Genomic DNA, 14,006 nt, shown 5'->3' on the forward strand with positions numbered 1-14,006 from the left:
GGACTCTCAACCACTGCGCCACCAGGGAAGCCCAATAAGTGGTATTTTTGTTCTCCAGCAGACCCAGCAGCACGGTGCCCCATCCCATCCCCGCCCCGATGGCCAGTCCAGCCGCCTGCCAGGTCTGCTCTCTTGCCCTCTCTCCCTACATCCATCCCCACGTGTATGTGAGCAAAGTGCCTGCCACCAGGCCACCCAGCAGCAGGTCGCCTCTTGGAATCTGCGTGAAGAACCATAAATTGCTGAGAAAGGGCCTCCTTCCCCGCACAACAGAAGGTTAGAGTGTTAAAGAGAGCAGTGAAACTGTTTTTATTAATCAGAACTGCTATAAAGAAAGCATTTTAATTAACATAATTATCCCAATTGAGAAAAGCAGTCCTTATCCCATAGATACTTTTCAGACTAAAGATGCAAGCTGTCACAATCAGTCATAATTAAGTAAAAGCGAGCCACCTTTTTCTTCTCGTGCTCTCTTCCCCTCTCGGGCACCCGCTCCTCCCTAGGTTAAATCTCAAAGTGGAGACAAGGCAGATGTCACACCTTCAATGCACTAATGCTCTCACACCCCGGCTGCCTCTTGAGCTGCATTTCAGAAAGGGTGTGCCCCCCGGGCCAGTGGGCCCTGCACCATGACCCCCTCTCATGCCTGACCTCAGAAGGGCCTCCCCACCTCCTAGGGAAGGAAGGAGACCCATCTCCAAAGGCACCCACCTCACCCCCTGCTGGATGACAAGTCCTAGAGCACTGTCCCACCCAGACACCTGCAGGGACTTTCCTGGGTCAGCAGGCCCAGAAGGAATAATTGGGGAGGACAGCCAGTGGGCACCCCAGACCATCACCCTGGTCCAAGCCACCAGCCCCCTCTCACCTGGATGTTCACCTTCACCCCCTAACTACCTCTCCTATCTACTCTTGACTCAAATTCAGGCCATTTCCCCCACATAACAGCCAGAAATCTGTTCATACCACAAATGTAAGTGTATAACCCTCCTCGGCCCTCATGGAGGCCTGGCCCAGCCCCCTTCAGCCACATTTCCCACTACTCCTCCCCTGGCTTTCTCCACTCCAGCCACACTGGCCTTTCCTCATCCTTCTCAGCTCATGTGCTATTCCCTCTACCTCCTGCCCTCATCCCTCCAGCCACCACCTACCACCCTCTCAGCTCACATGTTCATCCTGCAGTGCCCAGCTCATGTGTCACCTCCTCAGGGAAGCCCTCCTTGACCTCCGGGACCTGGTCCATCCCCTCTTAAATCCTCTCACAGCACTGCATATCTGCCCCTGGCTAGTGCGCACACAGTGGCTTTACAACAGTGCTGTGATTCTTTATTTAGCTTTAGTCTCCTCTGTTCAACTATAAACTTCATGAAGCAGCCAGACCCTTTATTATTTTGCTTTGATTGTATTTTTGTTTGTTCACTGTTGTGTCCCCAGCGTCCATCACAGTGCTTGGCTTGTGGTAGGTACTTAAGAAATATTCGTGGAAGGAAAGAAGGAAGAGAGGGAGGAGGGAAGGGGAGGGAGCCCCGGCCCATGGCACTCTCTAGGAGACTGTCACAGCCCCCGTGTCAGCTGAGGGCATTTCAAGGAGGTAAGGGGTCACCCCAACAAACTGTGAAACTCTCCACTCCCCTCGTCCCATCTGGATGTCATTACTCTCCCCATTTTACAGATATGGACACTAAGGTGTAGAGAAGCAGGATATGCCCAAGGTTACAGTGAACCAGTGCAAGAGTCTGGGCCTGTCTGAGGATCTGAGAATGTCTGCTTTGAGGTGCGATGAGGAGGGAGGAGAGAGATACAGGACCACCCACTGTGGATATAGTGTCCCCCTTGGGCTTGGGGGTGCTGAGAACTGGTGGGAGCACCTCTTAGGATGTGTGACCTGGGACTTTTCAGCCCATCTGAGCCTTAGCTTCTCCATCTGTGAAATGGGTGGTCTGGAGCAGGGAACATCCTCCGCCCTCCACCCATGACTCCCACTCCACCCCACCCTGACATCTAACACCCCCAAAGCTTCAGACCTCCCTCCTCCTCCCCCACAGAGCTGGCGATGCTGACAAATGCACCTGCTCACCGAGTACGTGCCACCCTCTGTGGCCATACAGGGAGGGTGAAATTGGGAGCTTGCTGCTCCCGAAACAACACCTACAGGGTGACACGTGCACAGGTGACACCACAGGTGTATTTTACCCCAACATGCTTCAGTTTCCTCCCTGAAAAGGTGTTTATTTTTCAGTTCATCTTGAATAGGAGCCGCAAAGTGTATCGTCAGCTCTTTTTAAATGGCTTATTAATGCTCCTGTAAAGCTCAGCACTGGCCGGAGGAGACGACTCACTCCTGGTCCTGGTGTGGCCTGGACTCCCTTGCAGCCTGCGCTCTGAGCACACACCTGTGCTGAGTCTTGCACCGGACTCTGGCATTGCCAGGAAGCCTAGGAACTAGACACTCCCCGACAAAAATATGCCCAGATCCCTGCTGGGGTCACAAGATTTAGCAACTCTTTGGAAATGGCTAGGAGCAGAGTTGGACCCTGCCTGGCAGAGGAAAGAGGAATGAGCACTGGCTTTATAGTCAGGTGGCCCAGGTTCAAATCCCTTCTTGGCCACGTACCAGCTGTGTGACCTAAATCCAGTTGCCAAACCTCTCTGAGCCCCAAGTTTCCTCATCTATAAAATGGCAATGCTAATGCCTACCTCAGGGCTTTTTTGCAGAGTGAATCAGGTAATAAATACCAAGTGCGAGGTAACATTCAATTTTTAAGGTGTGGTAATGGCATTATGGTTATGTTTCTTAAAGGGTCCTTACCTTTTAAAGATATACACTGAAACATTTACGGATAAAATTATACGATGTCAAAATAACCCAGTGGTGGTGGGTAGTAGGTGGGTATAGAGGAAACCAGTCTGGTCATGAGTTGATGCTCGATGACGAGAATGTGGAGCTCAGTGGGCTAGTCTCTCTGCTTTCGGACAGGTTGACATTTTCACACCGAACCATCACACAGGCACCCACTAGGTGTTCATTAAATCCAGGGGTGCACTCTCCCGGCCGCAGAAACCTTGGACCCCTTGTACAGCAAGATTCAGAGACAGGTGGCAGCAACACAACATAAAGCACCAGGAAGGAGCATGGGGTGGGGGGCTAAACCTTCACAGAGGTACCCCCAGAGGCTCCTGCAGTCCACAGAAGGGGCACCTATAACCTGGAAACTTGGGATCCCAGGGGAGTCAGGCAGCCTCTGTTTCAGGTCTGCTGTCCCAGCTGTGTGACCCAGGGACTATGGCTTTCCCTCTCTGAGCTCCAGGTTCCTATCATTATAATAGGGGTGGCAACACCTCACCCCACTTGACCCATCTGACCTGCCCAGGTAGCAGGAGCCTAGCCTGAGGCAGGTGCTTAATCACCCTTCTACTGGTCCCGCCTTCCTCAGCAAATTTAAATACAACCACCTTCAGCTACTGAAGGCTGGGGTGGGCAGACCTGCTTCCCACTGGGCACAGGGATGCAGACCTGATAAGAGCCATCCTGCCCTCAGGAAGTTCCCAGGGATAAAGTAATTTTTTAAACCACTCTGTACCCAGCAAAGCCTCAGGAAATGGGGCTGAGAGGACTCCAGGCCTCAGGAAAAGAGGGACTCCGGGCCAGGAAAAAGGTAAGGATGATAGTAGTAATAGGAACAACGATGATGGGGCCTGACTTACTGGCACCGGGTCACAGCCTTCACCTGCACCTCTTGTTCTATCCTCACCACCACCTACCAGGTACACGGTACCATTATCCCCCCTGTAGCTAAGGAAACCGAGGCTCCGGGGGAGATGTTGCGGCAAGAGAGTGCAGAGCCACGCCTGAACCCTGCCACCCAAGTCCAAGGCCCAACAGGGTGGGGAGATGCTGGGGACACCTGGGCATCCCAAGGGGCCATCAGCAGAAAGTGCTGTGTCTGGGAGCCTGCGGCCCCGGCGAAGCCAGCCCTCTCCAGGCCTCAGTTTCTTCATCTATGAAATGGGGGCAGGGAGACCCCAGCCCCACCTAGCGGGCAAGAGGGGAAAGCAGCACAGGTTGGGGAGGAGGCCACATCTCGAAGGTTCCAAAGGGAGCCGAGGCGGCTGTGAGGTAAGTCGGGGCGCGGGGGTGGGAGGCGAGAGAATGAGACAGATCTCTCAGGCTCTGGCTCTGGCGCTGTGATATTTTCCCCGGGTTATATTTTTAGATGGACTACTTTCTCTCCCCTCCCCCCTGCCTCAGTAGGAGGAAGAACACAGAAATAGCTGGGTGTGTGTGTCTGAGCAGCTATATATAGTGGGCACAAACCCTCACCCAGGGCATCTCCCACTCACTGCCCCCTGGAGAAGGAGCGGGGAGGGGTGGGGGGCCTCCTCTTGCCCAGTAGCCACAGAGTCTGCTCGGCTTCCCTGGCTCCCTCCAGGCACATCCCTCACCCCAGCACACGCATGTGTACACGTACACACGGCCAGACCCGCATCACCAGTGACTGCCGGCTCGGACCCGAGCCTCAGGAGGCGTTGGAGAGGGCCCGGAGCAGCCAGCAAGCCCTACCCGGGAGGGTGGATGGGGTGAGGCGGGAAAGGGGGTGACCTCCAAACACCTAACTCTAATTCTCTCTGCCTCGGGTTCGCTGGTCTACAGGCTGCGATCAGGGCCCTTCCTTGGACTTGTCAAATCTTCAAAGCTGTGGATACTCTGACACTTCAGCATCCTTAGCGGAATATATATCTGAAGTCAAACACATTCCCCCAAAGGCATCTGTCTGAGTCTTCATTGCCCAGATGTGGCAACTGAGAGCTGAAGGTCACAAGCAATCAGTGGCAGAGCCGCTTTCTAGCTTCGAGCTCACCTCTCTGAGCTCAGTTCCGTCATCAGTAAAGTGGGGATAAGGTTGGCACCCACTTTGTGGGCTACCGTGAGGAACAAATGAAGTGAGGCACATGAAGCCACCATTCCATAATGAGGAGGAGGGCCACGAGCTCCCAAGGGCCGGAAGTACCCCACAGCCTCCCTTGGCCAGAGCCCCCACTGGGCCAGGCTCCAGCCTCATGGCCAGGGGCTGGTCCATTTCCACCCAACATCCCACCCTGGCAGGTCTCCACAAAGCTCACACCCAGCCCACAGTAGGTGCTTCCCAGATGGTAGGCGGACCCTGTTACTACCTACCCTGGAGGAGCCTGAGATGGAGTCCTGGCCTCCTCTCCATCCTCCCACCGGTCACATAAGCTATGGTGGAGGATCAGGGTAGAAGGATTTACCCTGATGACCACTCCCCTCCAGGTGGTGGGGCTCCCGCCTGGGTATCAGAAGCTGGTTTGGGTGTACCCAGTCCAGAGGCAGGTCTAATTGAGCTTAGCTGATTCCCTGTGCGAGGACCTGAATAGGACAAAGAGCCCTGGATGGGGGATTCAGTGACTGGTGTCTGAGTCCTGGATCAGCCATATGAGCTTGAGGGTATCAGTTTCCCCATCCATACAGTGCAGGGAGTGGATTCGTGGTCCCTGGGAACCTTCGGGCTCACAGTCAACACTTAGCACAGCTGACTCCCCACAGAGAGACTTACAGCCATCATCATTTTGAACCCTCAAAATTCCTCTATGGGAAGGAAACAGTGGTCATTTTACAGATGAAGAAACTGAGGCCCAGGGAGGGGAAAAGGCCTGCCTGGGTCACACAGAAAGCTAGTGGCAGACTGTTTAACCCCCTGGCTCCATGGGCAGGCTTGTCAGAGGTGGAGCCTGCATCTGCCAGGCCTGGGGAAGTCAGGACACCTGGGACACGTGCTGAACCACTGGCTCGCAAGATTCCTGAACATGTGCCAATGGACACACCTCGAGGAGGAGGTGTGCAAGCTGGCTCCAGCACAGCACTGCTGCAGTGTGTGTGAAAGTGGCCCTGTCCCCTTCCTGCACCCATCCCCTGGCCATTGAGTTTTTGTACCCAAGTGCAGAACTTCATTTTTCTACCCCTAAGATTCCATTTGGTTTGGTGGGTTTTAGCCCAGAGCTTCCATCAGCTGAGGACCCAAGGTGAGAACCACCTCTCACTGGCAAATGTGGGACTCTGTGCCTTCGTCTAAGTCACCAGAAGATTGGGGCAGAATGAGGCCAGAGCCCTAAGGTGCCCCACTGGGGACCTTCTTCCCACAGATCAACATCCAGTGTTGCCTCTTTGGGCCCTTGGCCCTGCCCAGGTCCTCCTGAGTGCACTGTCACTGGGCACCGGTATCTGTCCCGCACAGAGCCTCTGAATCCACCCAGAGGCCCCAGCGGCCCTGGAGATGGGCAGGGAAGAAGCCTGCATCCCTGTAATGGTCCACACCACCCTAGTGGGGCCGTAGGCCCCTGTCCTGCCTAAGCAGGCCTGGGTACAGCAGTGCCTAAAGAGGGGAGGAGGAAGGACTCATGGCCAGGGCAACAGTCATTCCCCAGGCAGAAAGGATGTGGGCCTGATGGACCCGGGTATATAGATATTGCACAAGAAAGAAGAAGCTTGCAGTTGCTACAGCCTATGTTCAGTTTCAGGACATCCACATGCAAAAAAAAAAATGAAGTTGGACCCTTATGGTACACCATATACAAAAATTAACTCAAAATGGATTAAAAATCTAAATGTAATCCCTGAAACTATAAAACTCCTAAAGGAAAACATACGGGAAAACCTTCATGACATTGGACCTGGCAATGATTTCTTGGATATAAAACCAAATGCAGGGCTTCCCTGGTGGCGCAGTGGTTGAGAGTCCGCCTGCCGATGCAGGGGACACGGGTTCGAGCCCCGGTCTGGGAGGATCCCACATGCCGCAGAGCAGCTGAGCCCGTGCGCCACAACTACTGAGCCTGCACTCCGGAGCCCATGAGCCACAACTACTGAGCCTATGTGCTACAACTACTGAGGCCTGAGCGCCTAGAGCCCGTGCTCCGCAACAACAGAAGCCACCGCAATGAGAGGCCCGCGCACCACAGCGAAGAGTGGCCCCTGCTCGCCGCAACTAGAGAAAGCCCGCGTGCAGCAACAAAGACCCAACACAGCCAAAAATAAATAAATTTAAAAAAACAAAGGGGCTTCCCTGGTGGCGCAGTGGTTGAGAGTCCGCCTGCCGATGCCGGGGACACAGGTTCATACCCTGGTCTGGGAAGATCCCACATGCCGCGGAGCGGCTGGGCCCGTGAGCCATGGCCACTGAGCCTGCGCGTCCAGAGCCTGTGCTCCGCAACGGGAGAGGCCACAACAGTGAGAGGCCCGTGTACCGCAAAAACAAAAACAAATGCACAGGCAACAAAAGCAAAAATAGACAAATGGGGCTACATCAAACTTAAAACCTTCTGCGTGTCAAAGGAAACAATCAACAAAGTGAAAAGGCAACCTAGTGAACGGGAGAAAATATTTGCAAATCATATATCTGATAAGGGCTTAATATCCAGAATATATAAAGAATTCCTATGACTCCACACCAAAAACCAAATAATCCGACCCAAAAGTGGGCAAAGGACTTGAAAAGACATTTCTCCAAAGAAGATATACATATGGGGGGCGGGGAGATGAGGAGCCCCCTCAAACTGAGCCTCTTGAGACATGACCCCCAGGTCAAGGCTGTTTCTCCTCACTCAGACTGGGCCCCCTTCCCCTCCACCCCTGGCTGCCCCCTCACCCTCCCAGTCCAGCCAGGCCTGGTGGTGATAGATGCTGTCCCAGAGCAGGCATTTCAGGCAGCTGCCTCTCCCACCGCCCGGCAATATGATTAATGCTCAGCCTGCCAGGAGCCCATTCATCATGGCCACGCCACATCCCCACAAGCGCAGGGCAGATGGGCTGCACTGGGGCCTGCCTGAGTCCTGGCCCACAGAGTCTTCCCAGATCCCAGCCAGGCCAGAGACCAAAGCCTCGCTGAGGGGTGGGGCCCAAGTGATGGCCACATAGGGAAGAGGGCTTTCTGCAGCCCTCACCACCTCACTCCTGCCCCTTCCTTTCAGCCTCCAGGGAGGGACCTCCAGGGGCAGCTCTAGGGGATCAGATAGAGCTAATGGGAACACCACCCCGTGTACTCCTTCCCAGCTATGTGGCCTTGCAGACCTCATCTTCTCTTCACAGCTCAGCTTCCATATCTGTAACATAAGAACAGTAAGAAGCTGCCAGCAGGTTCAGTTGAGGTGATTTGTATCACGTGCTCCCCTGAGGCCTGGCCTGCAGCAGGGCTGGGGCAGGATCCTGACTCCTTAGACCTTGCGGGGCTCTCCTGGGACTGCCCACTGAGCAAAACCAGAGCTGCGCCCCACCACCCAGGTCAGAACCCTGCCCCACAACTGCATAGTCACTACACCCCCTCCGGCCTCAATTTCCGCAGCAGCGGAATGGGCATAATAAAATTATCACTAACCCACACCTGGCGTACAACATCTTAGCCACTGATCATTTTTATTATCCCGGGGCACCTTCCAGCCCACCTTCGGCACCCCCCTCCTGGCAGGTAGGCTGGGTGAGGGGCTGGACAGAGTCATGGGAGGCCCGTGCAGGAGAACAGGCTGGGCCCGGGCACCAGGCTCCGATGTGGAAGCCACCCCCAGATGCCAATACCGTAGGAGGTGTCAGGGAGCCGCCCTACTGCCCCAGTTTCCCAGAAGTGTCCAGCCGAAGTCGGGGAGCGAGGAGGACGTGCAGTCACATATGCACATCCAGGACCCCGCATGACCACTGCCCGGGACAACCAGAGCCTAGCACTACAGCCCCACCCGTTCCTGGTGCCCTGCATGCCCCCGAGGGCAGAGGACACAGGTGGGTTCAATCCCACCCCTGCCTCTTCTGTGACTTGGGTCAACTCACCTTCCCCACACGGGCCTCTGTTTTTCGTATGGCAACAGGGCTAGTGACATCCCTCTCCTGTATGAGGAATGAACAATGCTACGTGTGTGAAAACTGTGCCAGGTGCCTGGCAGGTGGCATGTGCCAGGTCTTTCTCCTTCCCCTCTCTCCTCCCTGTCTCCCACCTCCACCTGCCAGGCCTTTCAGGCCAGCCCCGTCGTTACCACCGCTGCCCCGCTGCACCCCATTCAAGCAGCCTCCCCATCTCCTCACAACTTGGATTTCACCCCTCTGTGCCCATCTCCACCCTGGTAGCTGAAAGCACCAATCACCAAAGCAGGGACAAGCTGCCTCCACCTCATACCCAGCAGTGCCCCCGGCAGCCTTCAGTAATTGATACCCAGAGGAAGGCAGCAGAAAAGAAGCCAGACCCGCCACCCCAACCACAGCCACGGGAGCTGGAGGACAGAGATACCACTGGCTTCAGCTGGAGCTGGCTCTGCTGCCCACCCCACCCATAAGAGCAACCGGCTACCAATCCTGGCAATAATAATAGCTCCACTGACGGGGTCCTCACCACGTGACAGGCCATGTTTGAAGGCTTCTCATGCATCCTCTTATCCAATCTTCCCAACATCCCTATGAGGAAGCGACTGTTATGCCCATTTTACAGATGAGGAGACTGAAGCACAGAGACGTTAGGAAACTTGCTCAAAGTCACACAGCTCACAAGCGGTGACAACAGTATGAACCCAGGTGGTCTGGCTCAGAACTTGGGCTCTTAACACTATACTTTTCTGCTAAGTCCATCCCCCAGCACCACAGAAATGCCCACAACTGGAGATCTGGTGGGGAGAAGGGAGAAGGCCATGGGGTCTCCCTTCTGTGTTGAGCTGACTGAGGTGAAAACCAAGGAAACAGAGCAGTATTTGAAGCAGAGACACTTCTTAAAGCTGAAAATTACATCCCCAAGAATAGGATGTCAATTAGGGCATAGGCCTGATACCCAGCCCCATCATTCCCCTGTTTTAGAAATGAGGGCAGTCACAGCTTGGGTCTGCATCTCAGACCCACATGAAAAAGGCCAGTGAACTCTGGCAGCGATGATAGAATCAGGGTGGGTGCCTGGCAAGCCCACCAATCCAGCCAAGACCCTTTCCCCAGGCCTCCTGGGCTCTTCTTGGGGGAGGGGCCAGGCCTCTTCCGGAGTGGCCCTCACACTTCTGGTCCCCTCAGATGACTGTACACCCCTTGGTGCCCACGTGGGGCTTCACGTGGGGCAGAACATTGGCCAAGGCTGGCCACCGCCCACGCCCAGCCTTGACTGCAGATGGAGCCCGTGCCCTGGTGTGACCTGCGGACCTGCGGCTCCTCCTTCTGCCCCTGGACAGATGCTGTTGTAATTGTGGCTCCCAGACTTGCATAATGCCTCCCCGCCAGGCTCCCCATGCACCACACACACACACACACACACACACACACACACACACACGTGCGCGCACGTGTGCGTGCTCTGATCCAGCACAGGTTTCTTCTATTCCAAAGATTTCTCGGGCCATCCCACAGTCATAAATAATCAAACATGCATCCGATGCCAGTTCCAGGTGTGCCAGATGACATCCCTTCAGGTCTGTGGTCAGCCTTGTGGATTTGAAGCTGCCCTTCTCAGCCTACCCTTAGTAGCATCCCTGCTACTGAATCCCACGTCTGGGACAAGCGCCTGGAGCTTGCTCTCAGTCAACTGAATGGGGCTAGAGCCCACTCAGCCACCCAAGGGATGGCGGGCTGGGGAGGGCAGCTAAGGGCAGTTACTGTGGGCTAGCTCCTAAGGGTGGGGACAAACTCTAAGCAGAGGGGCTTGTCAGTGTGCAGGCACAGAGGAGAGGGAAGTGGGTCATGTCTAGGAAGGATAGATGTGCCCTGGAGAGGGAACCTGAGAGAGCAGCCAAGTGGCTTCATCTTGCAGCTCTGCTGATTGTGGCCTCCTGGTCCAGACAGGAGTCCAGCTCCCACCCCACATGCCATGGCTTCTCTGGAGGGCAGACCTCAACTCCTGGGGGCCTGGCCAGGGGACACGGTGGCCAAAGGTGTGGCCTCTAACCATGCCTCTACCCTTGGGAGGCCCCAGACTGGGAGGAAAGGTGCAGAGTAGTGGAGAGTGATACATAGACTGTGGGACTTGGAGGGAGAACCTGAGCCAAATCCTACCTTGGCCACCAGGGTCCATCCCCACCTTTCAGCCTCGGCTCTAGGCTCCTTTCCACCTCTAGGAAGGGAACAAACTGCTCCCTCTCATGAGTTGTTGGTAAGATTAATGAGCTAATTAAAGTGTGAAAAATGTTTCTTGTTGACTTAAAAGAGATGATCAACCATGGCAAATTAATAACAATTAACACCCCTCCTCCAGGCAGTCTGCCTGGATTGGGTCCACTGGGCACAGTTTTCCCTCGCAAGAATGGCAGGAAGGCTGCGCCGGCCTTCGCAGGAGTGTCTGAGCCGCTGTGGGCTGCTCTTCTCTGTTCCCCAGAGTCCTGCAGACTCTTCCCGATAACCAGACCCACCCTGTGCCTGGCCCTGGGCTCTGTGTTCACAGAACTCAGTCCATGAGGCAAAATAACTGGTGTGTCTTTTAACATTTACTGAGCATCAACTGTGTGCCAGCCTCTGTACCAGTCCTTCTCCATACAACACAATGCCCGGAAGGATACACTGGAAGGAGCCCCCTTTCAGAGATGAGGAAATGCGGAGGAGTGGGTCGCACAGACAAGGGTGAAGCCAGAACTCCAGCTGGTTATCTCAGTTACCCCCGTCCTGGGCTGTGTAGCAAGGTTAGGCTGCCAGACGAGGGTGGAGAGCCAGGGAGGCCCGCCCTCAGGTCCCCCACTGCTCCCCACTGGCTGCTGCTATTGCTGTGAAAGGCTTTCGGGGGGAATGGTGCCACCTCCCCTACTTCACACCCCTCCGTTCCCTCCTGTGTGTGGAGGCGAGGCTGACTCAGCAGACACACTTGGGCCCCCTGACGCCAAATTAAAGCCAGAACCCTCTTAGAAATCATCCACTCAGCAAAGCCTCCTTGGAACTGCAGTCCAAGGAGACACAGGGAGCTGGGGGCAGGGAAAGCACCTGCCCCGAGACCTGCTGGGGCCTGCCTGTGCAACCCCTCATCAAACAGTGTTCCCCAGACCCAGGAATCGTGTCCCCAAAATGCTCACTCATTGAAGAGCACGGCCAGGCCCCCAAAGCCTGAGCTCGACCACCTAGAGCACCTACAGCCTAACTTAGACCTTGGCCTGCCCCCTACAGGCAGGCCCACCTCCCCTGAGTGGCCCACAGCTCTGCCCCCTGCTCAGTGAGGGGCCTCCAGGGTCCCTCCAGGGTCTCACTCCTGGCTGGTGCCTCCGCCAGCAGCCCCCAAACCCCAACAGTGCCCATAACCCTGACCCCTCAGACCAAGGAGACACCCTCCTCTTTTCTTCCCCAAAGCTGATTCGCAAACCCATTTTTTCACCCTGAAACTCAACAGGACCCCCAGGAGCATGGCTGGAGGAGGGCAAAGGTAGGCTCCAGGAGATGGAAGAGGAGAAATGGTGGCAGAGAGGGCCGAGCAGAGGGAGACAAGGACCCTGGAACCTGCCCTGCACGCACACACCCTAGGGCCCAGCCTCATCCACCAACCCAGACAGCTGCTGCTGCTTACCTCTGGGGGTGGTTATCGTGAGCGGGCTCAGGGGCTCTTCAGAGGGACACCTGCAGAGAGACGGCAGAGAAGGGGTGAGACCGCAGTCAGATGGAGACCAGCAGACTCCTCACCCACAGGACCCACCCAGCAATCAACCCCACCAAACCTCTGCTCACAGCCCGGGACAGAGGGAGCAGCAGAATGGGCAGCCAAAGGATGCCAGACTCACGCCAGAGTCAAGAATGCACTTTCTGTAAAGCAAGTACCTGGCTGCAGCTGGCTGGGGAGGGGCCTCAGGAAGGATGGAGCTACGGGGAGGGGTGCTCCCTGTGGCAGGCCCGAGTGCCCATAAACAGAGAGCAGCTGTCTCCACCTCCCCATACCTGTGGGTTCTCTGGCCCCTGGACACACAGGACCAAACCTCAAATTCTCTCTCCTGAGGTCAGATGTGGTGGCACAGGGAGCTCCCAGGCCCTCTCCTTCATCTCTAACTGGGACCTTGACATGGTCATCTCAGCTTTGTCACTGGCTCGCCCCATGACCCTGGGCCAGCCCTTCCCCTCACTGTGCCTTGGCTTCCCCATCAATACCAGTAAGTGCATCAGAGTTACCCGGAGGGCTTATGAAAACATGGCGTGCTGGACCCCACCCCCAGAGTTTCTGATTCAGCAGGTCCAGGGTGGGGCCTGCGAATCAGCATTTCCAAGAAGCTCCCAGGTGCTGCTGCTGCTGCCATTTGGGGATCACACTTTGGGAACTGCCAGTCTAGATGTGTCTGGCCTGTAAAGTGCATAATCCATACCCTCAAGGAGTTCATAGGCTGACTGAGGAGACCACACTCATGTGCACACACGGCTGATTCAAAGCAGCCACCGCAGGTCAGCTTATATTGAATAGATCCGATAGGTGTGGGATATGGGCCAGTGCAGTCATGGAAGGCTTCCTGGAGGAGGTAGACACTAAATTTACTATTTTTACATATTGTCATCTTATCACTATACAAGTGATACAGGCGTACCTTGTTTTATTGCACTTCACAGATATTGTGGTTTCTACAAATTAAAGGTTTGTGGCAACCCTTCATCGAGTAAGTCTGTCAGCACCATTTTTCCAACAGCATTTGCTCACTTCATGTCTGTGTCACATTTTGGTAATTCTTGCAATATTTGAAACCCTCCACCAGCAAAAAGATTATGACTCACTGAAGGGTCAGATGATGCATAGCATTTTTTTAGCAATAAAGTATTTTTTAATTAAAGTATGTACTTTGTTTTTTCAGACATAATGCTATTACTTAATAGACTACAGTATAGTATAAACATAATTTTTATATACACTGGGAGACCAAAAACTTCACGTGACTCACTTTATTGCAATATTCACTTTATTGTGGTGGTCTGGAGCCAAACCCACAATATCTCCAAGGTATGCCTGTACATGAAAGCTCTCTCTTGTTAAGAGCTTCAAATACAGGTATTTGTAGGGTAAACATGCTCTCACTCCCAACCACATCTCCAG

The sequence above is a fragment of the Neophocaena asiaeorientalis genome, unplaced genomic scaffold (assembly GCF_003031525.2).
Source record: "Neophocaena asiaeorientalis asiaeorientalis breed wild unplaced genomic scaffold, Neophocaena_asiaeorientalis_V1.1 scaffold54, whole genome shotgun sequence".
NCBI classification, from domain to species: Eukaryota; Metazoa; Chordata; class Mammalia; order Artiodactyla; family Phocoenidae; genus Neophocaena; species Neophocaena asiaeorientalis.